The sequence below is a fragment of the Triticum dicoccoides genome, chromosome 2B (assembly GCF_002162155.2).
Source record: "Triticum dicoccoides isolate Atlit2015 ecotype Zavitan chromosome 2B, WEW_v2.0, whole genome shotgun sequence".
NCBI lineage: Eukaryota > Viridiplantae > Streptophyta > Magnoliopsida > Poales > Poaceae > Triticum > Triticum dicoccoides.
Window position 1 is genome coordinate 584,796,421 of NC_041383.1, and position 13,212 is coordinate 584,809,632.

General features: G+C 47.9%; 1 long non-coding RNA gene and 1 pseudogene across 1 annotated transcript; one reads left to right on the forward strand and one right to left on the reverse strand.

Moving 5' to 3' along the window:
• Positions 1–4,567: 4,567 nt before the first annotated feature.
• LOC119365015 lies at positions 4,568–9,324 on the forward strand (annotated as a pseudogene).
• LOC119365016 lies at positions 9,053–10,080 on the reverse strand. The gene is made up of 3 exons (XR_005175274.1): positions 9,631–10,080; positions 9,454–9,542; positions 9,053–9,137 (listed from the first exon to the last, which is right to left on the reverse strand). It is a non-coding gene; the product is annotated as an uncharacterized LOC119365016 (long non-coding RNA).
• Positions 10,081–13,212: the final 3,132 nt, after the last annotated feature.

Genomic DNA, 13,212 nt, shown 5'->3' on the forward strand with positions numbered 1-13,212 from the left:
AAAAAAAATTTTAGTGCGATACAAAATATACATGGACCTTGCACATAGATGGCTGTGACGATGCACTTTTCATATCCATTCTGCACGACAGTAGCCTCCGCTCTCTGTCTCTCTGACCAGGGCCGCCGAGCCACGCAGCATCATGTCCACATCGAGCTCGCGCAGCTCCGACGACATCCGTTGGCGCAGCTTGTCGATCAGCGATACCTCGGTTCCGAGCGCGACCATCCGCACATGCTTCTGCTCGTGCCGCTGCACGCAGAACCCAGGCACGCGGCCCCACGCGAGCACCGCGCCGGTGTAGGAGACAGCCAGCAACCCACCCTCCAGGCAGAGTCTCAGCGACTGCGGGCTCACGCTGCTCACGGCGTGGAGCGAGAGATTGAACGTCGATGATATCGCGGGAGCGGGCGTCTGCAGCCCGTCAAAACCATCTAGGCTGACTCTTCGGAGTAGTGCTAACGTGAACTATAAACGCCAGGATGATGGATACTGATAATGCGATCATGACGACGTAGACAAAGACCTTGCCGCCGTTGCGCGATGCGACGGCGGGATGATGCAGCATCGTGCCTGCTTCGGTGCTTCCAAGTCGCTCTTCTCCATGACAGATTCGGTCCCTGCTGCAGCTTCCAAGATGATGTTCTCCGTGGAAGGTTTCGGGGGCGTAGGAATTTTTTTTTCGAGGGTACGCAAATTGCGTACCTTATCTTTATAGAAAAAGAGAAATAAGACATACAACCACGCCTACCGCTCGCTGCGAACAACGAAGGCGACCAACTCCACACCCGAATCATACAAGGACAACCAAACACAACAACACAACTACGACACAAAAAGCCTACCCAACACCAAGCCCCTCGCCGCGTCTCGGCCGACACCGACGTCCTCCGAAGAACAGCAACTCCAGCTTCCTTGGATTTGCCGGCGACGACCCTACATGGCGCCGGAGGAGAAAGATCCGGGCAGCGGTGAACACCGGAGAAGCGCATCATGGAACCTCGAGTCTCCCAACACAATGCTCCCAACAGAGTAACAACCTCAGAGACGTTGCCATCATGCCGATCCTACAAATCAAGGCTTTCGCCCCGGAGACAGCTGCCGATACGAGGACGCGAGGAGGATGGCGTTGCACTCGACGAAGCCTCCAGGAAGGTGAATGACACCCACAGGTGCCATCAACGCCGGTCCGGTCACAACCGAACAGGATTTTCATCCGTGGCGCTGCACATCTCCACGCCTCCAAGATTTCGGCCGGTCCCGATCAGATGCCTCACACCGCCGTCATCGCAGCAACTTGCCATCGAAGCCCCCCTCGCTGCCGAGGGAACGCGCTAAAGCCGTCACCTTCAACATCGACAAGGAGCCGCAGCAACCACCGAGCGGTGCAACGCCAGATCCGCTACGATGGCCTTCACCCGCTCCAGGGGACTGCCACTAGAGTGGATCCGACCCACACCTCCGACCACACTCCAGCACCCACACCGCCGAGGCAATGCCGCACGCCTCACACGTAGCAACCGAACGCCCGCTGCCCGCCAAGACCCTTCCTAGCAAGGCCTCGCAGCGCCGCCGCCGCCATGGCTGCGCTTGCATCGCCGCCACCGCCAGTGCCGGTGTACCACCTAAACCCTCCATCCTGCTACGCCCCACGCAAGGCTCCAGAGACGGCCGCTGCACTCCCCTCCGTGAGCACTCCAAGGATGCCGGCCAGCACCGACGCGCGCCAGATCCGGGCCGAGATCCGCGCTCCGGGCGCCGCCAGCCAGCGCCACCGACCTGTGACAAGCCAACAGCGAGACGGGAGCGAGACGCCGCGGCAACCACCAGTCCCAGCTCCGCCAGCTCCCAGAGGACCGACCGCAGCCCGCCGGCCCGCGTCGCAACCCCCCGAGCAGCGCCCAGCACCACCCTCCGCGCGCCGCCGACCGTGGCCGCCAAATCCGGCCGGACCACGCCAGACCGCGCCACCCAGAGCCGCGCACCGCTCCAACCAGCACCGCCAGGCCACGCCGGCGCCAGCCGGACGCGCGCCGCCGCCGAGTCGCCTGACCAAGAGGAAGGCGTCCCGCGCCGCCGGAGTGCCTCGAGGGAAGGGGAGAGGACCCCGCCGCCGCCGACGTGCGCATGGGTTTTGCCCGGCGGCGTCCGCTGGCAGCGGCGAGGGAGGGGAGGGGGGAGCAGGGTGGCGGCGGCGGGGATTAGGGATCCGCCCGGGCCGCTCGCGGGAGCGGCACGGGGGACGGGGGCTGTTCGTTTGTTGGGCACCCCATCGGGCGGGGCGTAGGAAAATTTACTTGTTTTGAATCGTATACCGGACGTATTCATTCACACGCGTCAGGTCTCGACTACATACGAGTTGGAGTTCCTATACATAACTTTGCCGGAGTTTGTTCTGGATATGAATTACTCTCCTACAAAAATAACTTTGCCGCAGTTTGTTCTGGATAGGAATTAGGCCCAGTTCTTTTGGCCGACTCTTTCGGAATCCTAAGAATTGAATCTTCACATAGCTTCTTCCTAAATCTTGAACCAATGTTTTTGACAATTCTAGTTGTTTACATCCTAACTAGCTTCTGTGTGGATAGAAATAAATTCGGCGAGCCCTGGGTTTTTGGGTCGGGTATCTCCGGGGTTTTCGACTTGTTTTGTTCGGTTTCATTTTTCTATTTTTTCCTTGTATCTTTTTTCCTTTTTATTTTTTATTTTCCATTTTAAAATATTGTTTTTTAAAATACATTTGTGAATATTTTTAAATGCATGAACATTTTAAAATTCATGAAAAAAATCTAGATTCATTTAAAAAAATCTAAATTCATGAATATTCTTTGAAATTTTAAACTTTTTAAATCCGGGAATATTAAAAAAACAGTCATGAACAAATTTTTTTGAAAAAAAGGACTTATTTAAATAATTTGTAAACATTTTTCCAAATTTGTTGTGATCTTCAAGCATACCGTGCACCGCTGCCGCTGCCGAAGTAGCGGAACACTGTGGGCAACCGCATCATCCCTATCTTCGGCCTTGAACGCTACTCTCTCTGCTCATGAAATCGACGGGCACGATTTGAATTTTGAAGCAACTGAGGGTTAGCAAATTCAAGAAAGGTTTCGTCTGGTCGCGAGTTGCGACTGGATCATATTCTCTTACTCAGTCACTCTCTTCACGTACAAAAAAGCTTCACGCGGCCGAAAATCCCATATAGAGGTGAGCCGTGAGTCCCAACCACCAAACTGTATCAGCACTGTTGAAAATCCCATATAGAGGTGAGCCGTGAGTGCCCAAAACATTATGTAGCTTGTCATGGTATCTTACCAGCAGCACTATTGAACAACGTAGCAGATACGGGACTTGGTCTTCTCCTCATCTTGTTCATGTGAGCTGTGTCCAGGACAAAAATATACAGAAACTATTACCAAGCGATGTCAGATGGAGATTAAAAAAAAACTCTGTGACAAGAAATTGCATTTTGACTTTGGTTGGGCTATCCGCTACAGAAGGTATTCAATAAATATAATCAAGATTATGTGTATCTGAATGGTTCGAGCCTTTTGGAAGCTAACCAGGGAGATAAATGTGTGATGATACACTGACTGGACCAGTGGATAAACCTCGTGATCTATATCCCAATCTGCTGGTGCGCTGTTCTCGGAAACTCATATGGAAAGTCAGCAACAGTTTTCACTAAAAGGTACTCCCTCTGTAAACAAATATAAGAGCGTTTAGATCACTACTTTAGTAATCTAAATGCTCTTATATTAGTTTACAGAGGGAGTAGCGTGTAGGAACCCAATTGCTTATAGATCTACTCCCTCCAGTCCTAAATATTTGTCTTTCTAGAGATTTCAACAAGTGACTACATACGGAGCAAAATGAGTGAATCTACACTCTAAAATATGTCTATATACATCCGTATGTGGTAGTCCATTTGGAATCTCAAAAAAAAATTATTTAGGAACGGAGGGAGTAGTCGTTATCACCTAATACTGCTGTAGGCAAGTCAACTAAGCATACCCTAACTATTACAGAAAAGAAATGTGTGACTTGCTCACGAAGTACCAGCCCCGCTTAGCTGGAGTTGTAACAGGCGATATGCCAAACCTTATGTCGGCTAGGATTAGGAAAAATAGAAAAAAGAAGTGTAACTTTCACACGAAGTAAATACATCTACTCAGCTAGGATTAGGAATAATATCAACTGGTTAAGGTGGAGAAAATTTCCTGATAACACTTGTTATCTTGCAATCTTCAACTTACAAGGGTGATCCAGTCAGGTCTGACTGATCCTATTGTCCGCATGTCTTAGCTGGCAAAGATACATGATAAGCCACAAGCAAGCACATGACTAGATTCACTAAAGGAATAGTCGGATCACATGAGCATATACCCTCAGATAAAAGAAATAGTACTAGTATTTAGTAATGTTTATTGTTGGAAAAGTCAAATCGTTGTCTACGCTCTAACCTAACCATCAAATTTTTTATCAATAAAGCAGCAGGCATGATGCGTGTACATGCCATCTCTGTCTGATGTGAGAAGTAGCATCTTCTGTTGACCTAATGTATTGATACTCTAGCAACGTTTTAAAGCATTTTTTCGAAGACTATACATAAACACCAGAAATTTGGAAGCTTACAGGCTGCTATTAGTTGACGAAGGGGCCATCATGTACCTTCAAAGAACCAGCCCCTGTGCTCCGTTCTAATCCAAAGCCAGTATGTAGATTCCAGGAAGCTGCACGGGACGGTCTTTTCTACATTATGCCCCGTCATAGCTTAGCCCTCTTAAATAGGAAGTGTCCAAACTGGATTGAGATAGAGAGAAAATAGGAAGTTTGTGGAAGTACAAGAGAGAGAAAGAGAGTTTTGTACTATATGTTCCATAGCTCTTCTTTTCCTTGCTTGAACTATTGAGCTGAATCCTGATATCCATATAATTCCTCACAGAACACCCCCATTTACATGGCTGATCCTAGCATGATGATTTGTGCAGCCCTGCAGCCTGTGTGTGGCTTCATCAATAACACAGGGGCGCCAGCAGCTACTGCAAGACGTTTCTCATCTTTCGTTTGCATCAAGCGCAACCGGAGAGCCCTTACGAAAGCCATTGAAGACCTACAAGCTGTAGAGAAGGTGGTTCAAGAACAAGTTAGCCTTGAAACCAACCAGCTCAACAAGTGCGATCCTCGAGTCGAATTATGGCTGAGCAGGGTCGATGGAGTCCTCGTCCCAATTGATGCCATCGAACAAGAGTGTGACCAACTCATGCAATACTCTTGCTTCTGTAGCTCCTCCCTAAGCCTTGGGAAACGCTATCGTCTTGGCAAGCGTGTTCTTGAGATTCTGGAGGATCTTCGTGGGCTAATCGAGGAAGGGAATCAATTCAAGGTATTCGGAAGCAAGCCTTTGCCAGCTTTGGTTGAGGATCAACCAAGGATAGAAGCCCTTGGCATCAAGCCTGTGCTGAAGAATCTCTGGGAATTTTTCAACAGCAGCAATGTGGGCATCATTGGAATTTGGGGGCCAGGAGGGGTTGGGAAAACAACCCTCCTCAACACCTTCAACAATGAACTCAAGGAGTGGGGCACCGATTACCAGGTACATAACTATGATGCGTTGCCTAGATGAACATTTAGATGAGATTTGTTATATGCTTCCAGAGAAACTTAACACAGTAACAAAAGTTAATGTACGCCTTTGAGTCTATTTCTTTACAGTAGATTGGAATTAATATAAAACCTTCCATTTAAAATGTTTTCGACTAAACTTCAAGTACAAGTGTACAAATCGAGCTTTTGTCCAGAAGTGTGTGTGCATTTGCTATAAATCCCTACAACATCATATTTCTCAGTTCACTAATTATGTGCATACATCTAACCACTTAAAGATATACATCTAACCACTTAAAGATACACTGCAGTTTCATCTGATGGATATTATATATTTCTCCAAATATTTTGCAACCAAGATAAATAACTTATTTTCATTTCTCTACATATGCATTAGTTATAATTTGTATGGTTTTCGTAGAAATAAAAGGTAGTATTGATCCTTTGTTTACAGTGGCATTAATTAGATAAAAGGAAGACATTTTTCTGAGTAATTTGAATTTAAACACGTGTTCTGAAAACATTGAATGTATACAGCAAAAAATACAAAGTGAAAAAAAACACCCTTTTTCCAGAACCCCACAAATTTAACTATGTCTTTCTTTCCCAGAAATTTGGATTAGTGTACATTCTCTGATATCACAGAGTAAAAAATTCACAATGTTTTACCTTGCCTGGCTGCATTTCTCGCGTGCATATTTCTGAAGTTACTATTAGTTATAATTGAATAAAGGATAGAACTGCTTCCCTTGCTCAGATAGATTGGAATCAACATAAGCAGAACATCTCCCTTGCTCATATTAGTATGTCCCAGTTATTTTGTTAATAAGTGGGCTTTTACATCAGTCCGGCAATGAACAAGAAAAATATGAGTGAACATTCTCTCACAATGTGAACAGGAATGAGAGCATAAGCACGTCACTAGGCAACCTATCAATTTGATTTGATTTTTGGAGCGTTTAGCAGTCATAGAATGATTAACTTACTTATACTCCCACTGCAACAATTTTTTTTTACCTACACTTGATAAATTACTCACAAGTCAGAAGATTGACTTTATGTGGATCCACAACTTATTTGTTTCCATACATGTTTACTGGATCCTTATATTTCTACTGATTCAATTGACTTCCTTAGGTAGTAATCATGATTGAAGTGTCCAATTCTGGAAATCTAAATATAGCAGCCATCCAGCGCATGATTACAGACCGCCTTGGCTTGCCTTGGAATGACACAGAGACAGTGCAAACTCGTGCCAGATTCTTGGCAAAAGCACTGGGAAGAAAGAAATTTATCATTTTACTGGATGATGTCCGGAACAAATTCAAATTAGAAGATGTCGGGATCCCAACCCCAGATTCTGAAATCAAAAGCAAGTTGATTCTTACCTCACGTGATGAGGATGTTTGCTATCAAATGGGAGCACACCAGAGTTTGATCAAGATGGAGTACCTAGAGAAGGAGTCAGCGTGGGAGCTCTTCCAAAACAATTTGAGCACTAAGGCCATTGCAGCCATTGAGTCTCCTGCCCCTAATGTTGTACGAGAGCATGCTGAAGCAATTGTGCAGAGCTGTGGTGGTTTGCCACTTGCACTCAAGGTAATAGGGAGGGCCGTTGCCGGACTAACAGAACCCGAGGATTGGAGCCTGGCGGTGCAAGCAACCAAGGATGACATAAAGGACTTGCATGGAGTACCAGAAATGTTCCATAAATTGAAATACAGTTACGATAAGTTGATCAAGCAACAACAACGGTGTTTCCTGTACTGCACCCTTTTTCCAGAATATGGTTCAATCAGAAAAGATAAGCTTGTGGAGTACTGGATGGCAGATGGGTTGATACCTCAGGACCCCAAGAAAGGCCATCGTATAATCCGTAGCCTGTTGTCAGCATGCTTGTTAGAGAGTTGCAAATCTGACTCTTCGGAGGTCAAAATGCACCACATTATTCGTCATCTGGGGATTTCCCTTGCAGTGCGGGAAAATATTATTGTGAAGGCTGGAATGAGTTTGGAGAGGGCTCCATCAGAGAGAGTGGCAAACAGCTAGAAGGATATCGCTCATGTTTAATGACATAAGGGACCTTTGTATCTCACATGAGTGCAGGGATCTAGTAACTTTGCTAGTTCAGCATAATCCTAATTTGGAAAGGCTCAGTCCAACAATCTTTAAATTCATGCCTTCCTTGAGGGTCCTTGATCTTTCACACACCAGCATCACAACTCTTCCACCCTGTGAAACATTGTCCAAGCTTAAGTATCTCAATTTGTCCCACACATGCATTGAGAGGCTTCCTGAGGAGTTTTGGGCGCTCAAAGAACTAACCCATTTAGATTTAAGTGTTACCAAGGCCCTTAAAGAGACATTTGACAATTGTTCCAAGCTACACAAGCTAAGGGTCCTAAACCTCTTCCGAAGCAACTATGGGATTCGTGATGTCAATGATCTGAACATTGATTCTCTAAAGGAACTCGAGTTCCTTGGTATCACAATTTATGCCGAGGATGTGCTAAAGAAGTTGACCAAGACACATCCGCTGGCAAAGTCGACACAGCGCCTTAGCCTCAAACACTGCGATCAAATGCAGTCGATCCAAATATCAGACTTCACACATATGGTGCAACTTGGAGAGCTCTATGTTGAATCATGTCCTGACTTGAAACAGCTTATTGCTGACTCTGACAAGCGAAGATCTTGTCTGCAAGTGCTTACCCTTGCTGAACTTCCTGCTCTAGAAACAGTTCTTATTGGATCTTCGCCTCATCACTTTCGGAACCTCCTAGAAATTACAATCTCCCACTCCAAAAATTGCACGATGTTACCTGGGTTCTGAAGCTGGAGGCACTTGAGAAGCTTTCTATCTATCACTGTCATGAATTAGAGCAAGTTGTTGAAGAAACAACCGACGAGGCGGAAAGCAAGAGTACGGGAATTGAACAGGGTAGTACTCAGAGATGCAGGAGAAAAAATGGTTTCTCTGAAGAACAAGAGATACATGGTATGGTAGATGACGCATGGAATGAATATGCCAAATATTACCAGAATATGACCAAGAGTGGGCGGATCAATGGAACAGAGCACCAGGTAGACTTCCCAAAACTGAGATCATTGGTACTGACTGACCTACCAAAGCTGAAAAGGGTATGCATCCCAAGAGACTTTCCTTGTCTTGAAAGTATTAGGGTGGAGGACTGCCCGAATCTGAAAACAATTCCATTGGGTCAGACATATGATTACCAGAGGTTAAATAGGATTTGTGGATCATATGCCTGGTGGGAAAAGCTAGAATGGAGTGGCAAGGACATAATGGAGAGCAAGTATTTCATTCCCATCCAAGACAAAGACTAGCACAATCACTGCAACATGATGATACAACACGCATTGCTGATATGTTATGTTTACCTCAGAGTATGAGGAATGTTCTGCATTACTTTTAATTTCATCTGCCACACTCAAGCATAAGCAATAATATTTGCTTCCTCAGTCAAAACCTCTTGGGCGGTCTAGGATCCTCTGCCTGTGAAGATCCTCTGCAATAGGTGCATCATGAACAGCAATGATGTCAATCTATGTGCATATTAATTACATTTATACGTTCAGATTCATAAATAAGTGGCTTTGTATTAGCCTATCTGTATTACATTATGTTCATGATGTAAATACCAATCTCTTAATTACACTTATACTACGTTCAGATTCATAGATAAGTGACTGTTGTAAAAGCCTATCTTTATTCTGTACATACAAACCGAACAGTATAAAGCTATATATTGTGCTCACCATGTATTCATAGAGTATATATCCTGTAAGTGCTTAAACCCAAATATCAGTACAGTTAGCTCATACCTGATTGACTTCCCTTCGATGGTCACGCTTGTAGCCTGCCAGAGGGACCCAACTCTGCAGCTGCACTTGCTTCGTTTGCCACGCAACACCTCCCAAGGAAGCAACGAAATATCAGTCTCCAGATTCCACCATATATTCTTTCGAACAAAAAGTCACAAGGCTCAAAGCTAACCCTACCTTGAAGAAGATGATTGCTATATGCATAGCAAAACCGGTCAAAGCGTGCAACGGTACAAGATCACAAACACGATGGATGACTCCCTGCCGTTGAGAACATTAAGTGTCCACTCACGCATTTCATCGAACACCTTGCACCCGCATACATGGTGAAGATCAGTTCTTTCTCACGGAAACCCTCCGCGGGCACACTCCAGAAACCTGATTACTCCTGCAGGCCCCTTCTGACCAAAGGTCGCTCTCTCGTTGGGCTTGCACCGGGCACCAACCTGCCGGCCAGGCAAAGTGCATTGCTGCTCCGGGTACGCCTGCGGAGAGGCAGCTGTTGAAGCACGTCGAACCTTGGCAACCACTGAAGTACTGGCTCAATCCGTGTGCGGAAAGGCAATGGATAACACTCACGACGAGCCTGCGATGGTGTGCCTCCGGCTCTTTGCTCGCTCTTCTCCACCTCCGGCCTCCCCGTCTGATGAGGAGGCAAAGGAGAGAAGGTCACCCAACTTTTCATTTTAGAACAAAGATTTTTTTTTCCTGAATTCTAAAAAGTGCAGCTGTGCTTTTTAGAGCTACCGAGCACACACCTTTTCATGCCATCCGATCCAAATCGATTGCGGCCTCCAGGTGTTGGACGGTCCGCTTTCTTTGCCCGTGTTGCTGTGCCCCACGAGGCCACGACCCACGAACTCACCTTCTCCCTCCTCCCGTGCATGCCTTCCTCCGCCTCAATCGACCTGGCCCTCGCGCTGGCCCGCCTTCACCAAGCCGAATCCTGCACCGGAGCTTCTCCTTCCCTAACCTTCTTCTCCACCGACGTACCACACACCCCAACCGGCAGCGAAGCATCCTGCGCGAGCGGACGCGCTCCCCCGCCCCAGACCGGCGCCGACGCGGCCCCGCGCCCCGCTTCTCCCTCCCGGCGTCGTCCTGTGCCCCACCGCGTCGTCCCTCGCCTGGTTATTTGATCCATATCGGATCTGGGGCATTGACGAAGCCGGAGCAATTACACAGTCGTCTCCTTCGCCCTTTTTCTATCTATAGGATTGAAACGATCGCCGGAGAGAGTTCTTGGAAGGGCACCTGCAGGTAGGAGGTCGCCTCCCTCCGGATCCGTTGATATAGGAGGCTGGAAGTGAAGGAATGGGCACCGCGGCCAGATGCATCGTGGCTCAAGGTCGAGGATGGGACAGGGTGGAGCAGGGAGGACGGGGCGGCCTGCGGCAGCTTCGTTCAGGACACGGGTGCGGCGGGATCCGTTGAGCAGAGCAAAAATCGGATCGATCATCCGGTGGTGACTTCATAATCTCCATTGAGAGCAAAGACCGGCGCATCTAGCCAGGTCGCTGCTGCTGTAGGTGTGTGCGCGCATCTAGCCCGCTATTGCTGCTGTTTTTGTATTCGTGCGTCGCATTTGAGATGATTCTGCTTGTGTGCTACATGCAAGACGTGTGTGAGGTACCATCTCTCTCTGCCTCTAGTGCACGACATCCATGGATCTTTGTGAAATTGATGTGTGTTGTGTGCGTGGTTGATGTACATGTGTGAGATACGGTCTTCTCTGCTGAGATTCGACAAACTTTGGTCATTTTGTCTTCTGTACTTACCTTACGGTGCATCTAATCCTAAGCGGCCTATTAACATGGCACTGTCCTGTAGGAACAATAATCTGCAGATTAATGGTGCATTTCAAGTCTGAGATCACATTGTTGTGCTTTCATTTTGATGCACTGCACTACTCTATGTCAGAATTTTGTTGGACGTTTTACTACAAGTTAGTTTAGGCTTTCAGCCAACTGACAGCTGCAATTACAACAACACTTTATCTCCACTCTCTCTTACTTGCTTCAGTACTAGTGTTACTTGAAGAGCTGAGAAAAAACAGAAGCATCTACACTTCACCGGTGCAAAACCAACAGGGGTCCATCAATCACCGATTCAGCACGGGACATGAACTTGCCTGCACAGGGGCACGAGTTGCCAGATATGCGGATGCCCTATCATATTTCAGAGAACTTGCCTGCATAGGGGCACGAGTTGCCTGGCAGAGGGGCACGAGTAGATGTTTTCTTTGTTATTTTTTGGTACTGAGATGCTAGGTTTTAACATGGAACTGTGATGTCTGTTTATTTTTCTTTTTTCACATTTCGTCATAATTTGTGGCGATGTTTTTGGGTTGATGGCGATAGCATCCTCAACGGTTTTTGGGTCGGTCGATGCGGCTTGTCAGCCCCAGCATGGAGGAGGCCCCAGATTGAACCGCGTCACCTCACTACCGGAACAGGGCTCTAAGCCGACAGCCAAATGTATGCCGACGGCCACCGTCGGCCTAATCCGAGCTATGCCGACAGCTAGATCCTGGCCGTCGGCGTACAACTGCCGTCGGGCTATCCCCGTCTACGCCGACAGCAGCCGTCGGCACAACACAGCCGTCGGCTTATCCCGGACTACGCCTACAGCTGCCGTCGGCATAGATGCGGGCCCGCCGACAACACTCATCACGGCCGGCTAACGACGTCAAATCTATGCCGACGGCCGTGACGGGTGGCCGTCGGCATAGATACGGGTGACACGTCACCGATCCAGAGCGCACCGACCAGGACCTATGCCGACGGCAGCCGTCGGCATAGGTGACACGTCATCGATCCGCGGTGCTGTCCATCTGCCCTGGCCGCAGCTATGCCGACGGCTTTGCCGTCGGCATAGTTTTTTTTTCTTTTTTTCTTTTTTTCCATATAGTATTATTATTATTAAGCATACAGTATGTGTTAATAAGCATACATATAGATTGTGTTAATAAGCATACATATAGTATGTGTTAATAAGCATATAGTAAGCATACATATAGTTTTTTTTCTTTTTCTTCACTGTTTTCTTTATTATTATTATTTAACTAACTTACATATAGTATGTGTTAATAAGCATACATACATTATTTTTCGGTTCTGTACAGAGCGGTGTGACCCCCCTCACGAACGGTGCCGCCGCCAGCCGGCAACTGGAATGGGGACAGCCGCATCGGGTCTATACGAAGCGGACTTTGCTCCAAGTGTTCATATATATCGGATGACCTACCACAACCGGATGGTGTTATGCCATGTCCGAAGAGGCGGCACGCATCTCCGGGGTGTGGCCCCGTCACGGACGGCGCCGCCGCCGGCACCTAGAGGAGGGGAACGGACGCGTCGGGTCTACATGGAGTGGATGTATCTGTGGGTCTGGCCCGGATGATGCTCCCGGGTGTCTCTATGGGCGGACCTGACACAACCGGGTGGAGAGGTCCACTGGTCAAAGCCCGTCCGTGCAAAGTCAAAGGGCTAGATCTCGTGGTCAACCGCTCCAGGGTTAGGGGGGACGGGGGCCCTGGGGGGTAGCAATGCCACCGGAGCATCGTACCGCGCCTCATACATGTGGGGTGGTGTTGTGGCATGTCCGAAGAGGCCGCACGCGTCTCCGGTGCGTGGCCCCCTCACGGACGGCGTCGCCGCCGGCACCTGGAGGGGGGAAACTACCGCATCAGGTCTACACGGAGTGGATTTAGCTGTGGGTTTGGCCCAGATGTTGCTCCCCGGTGTCCCTCTGGGCTGA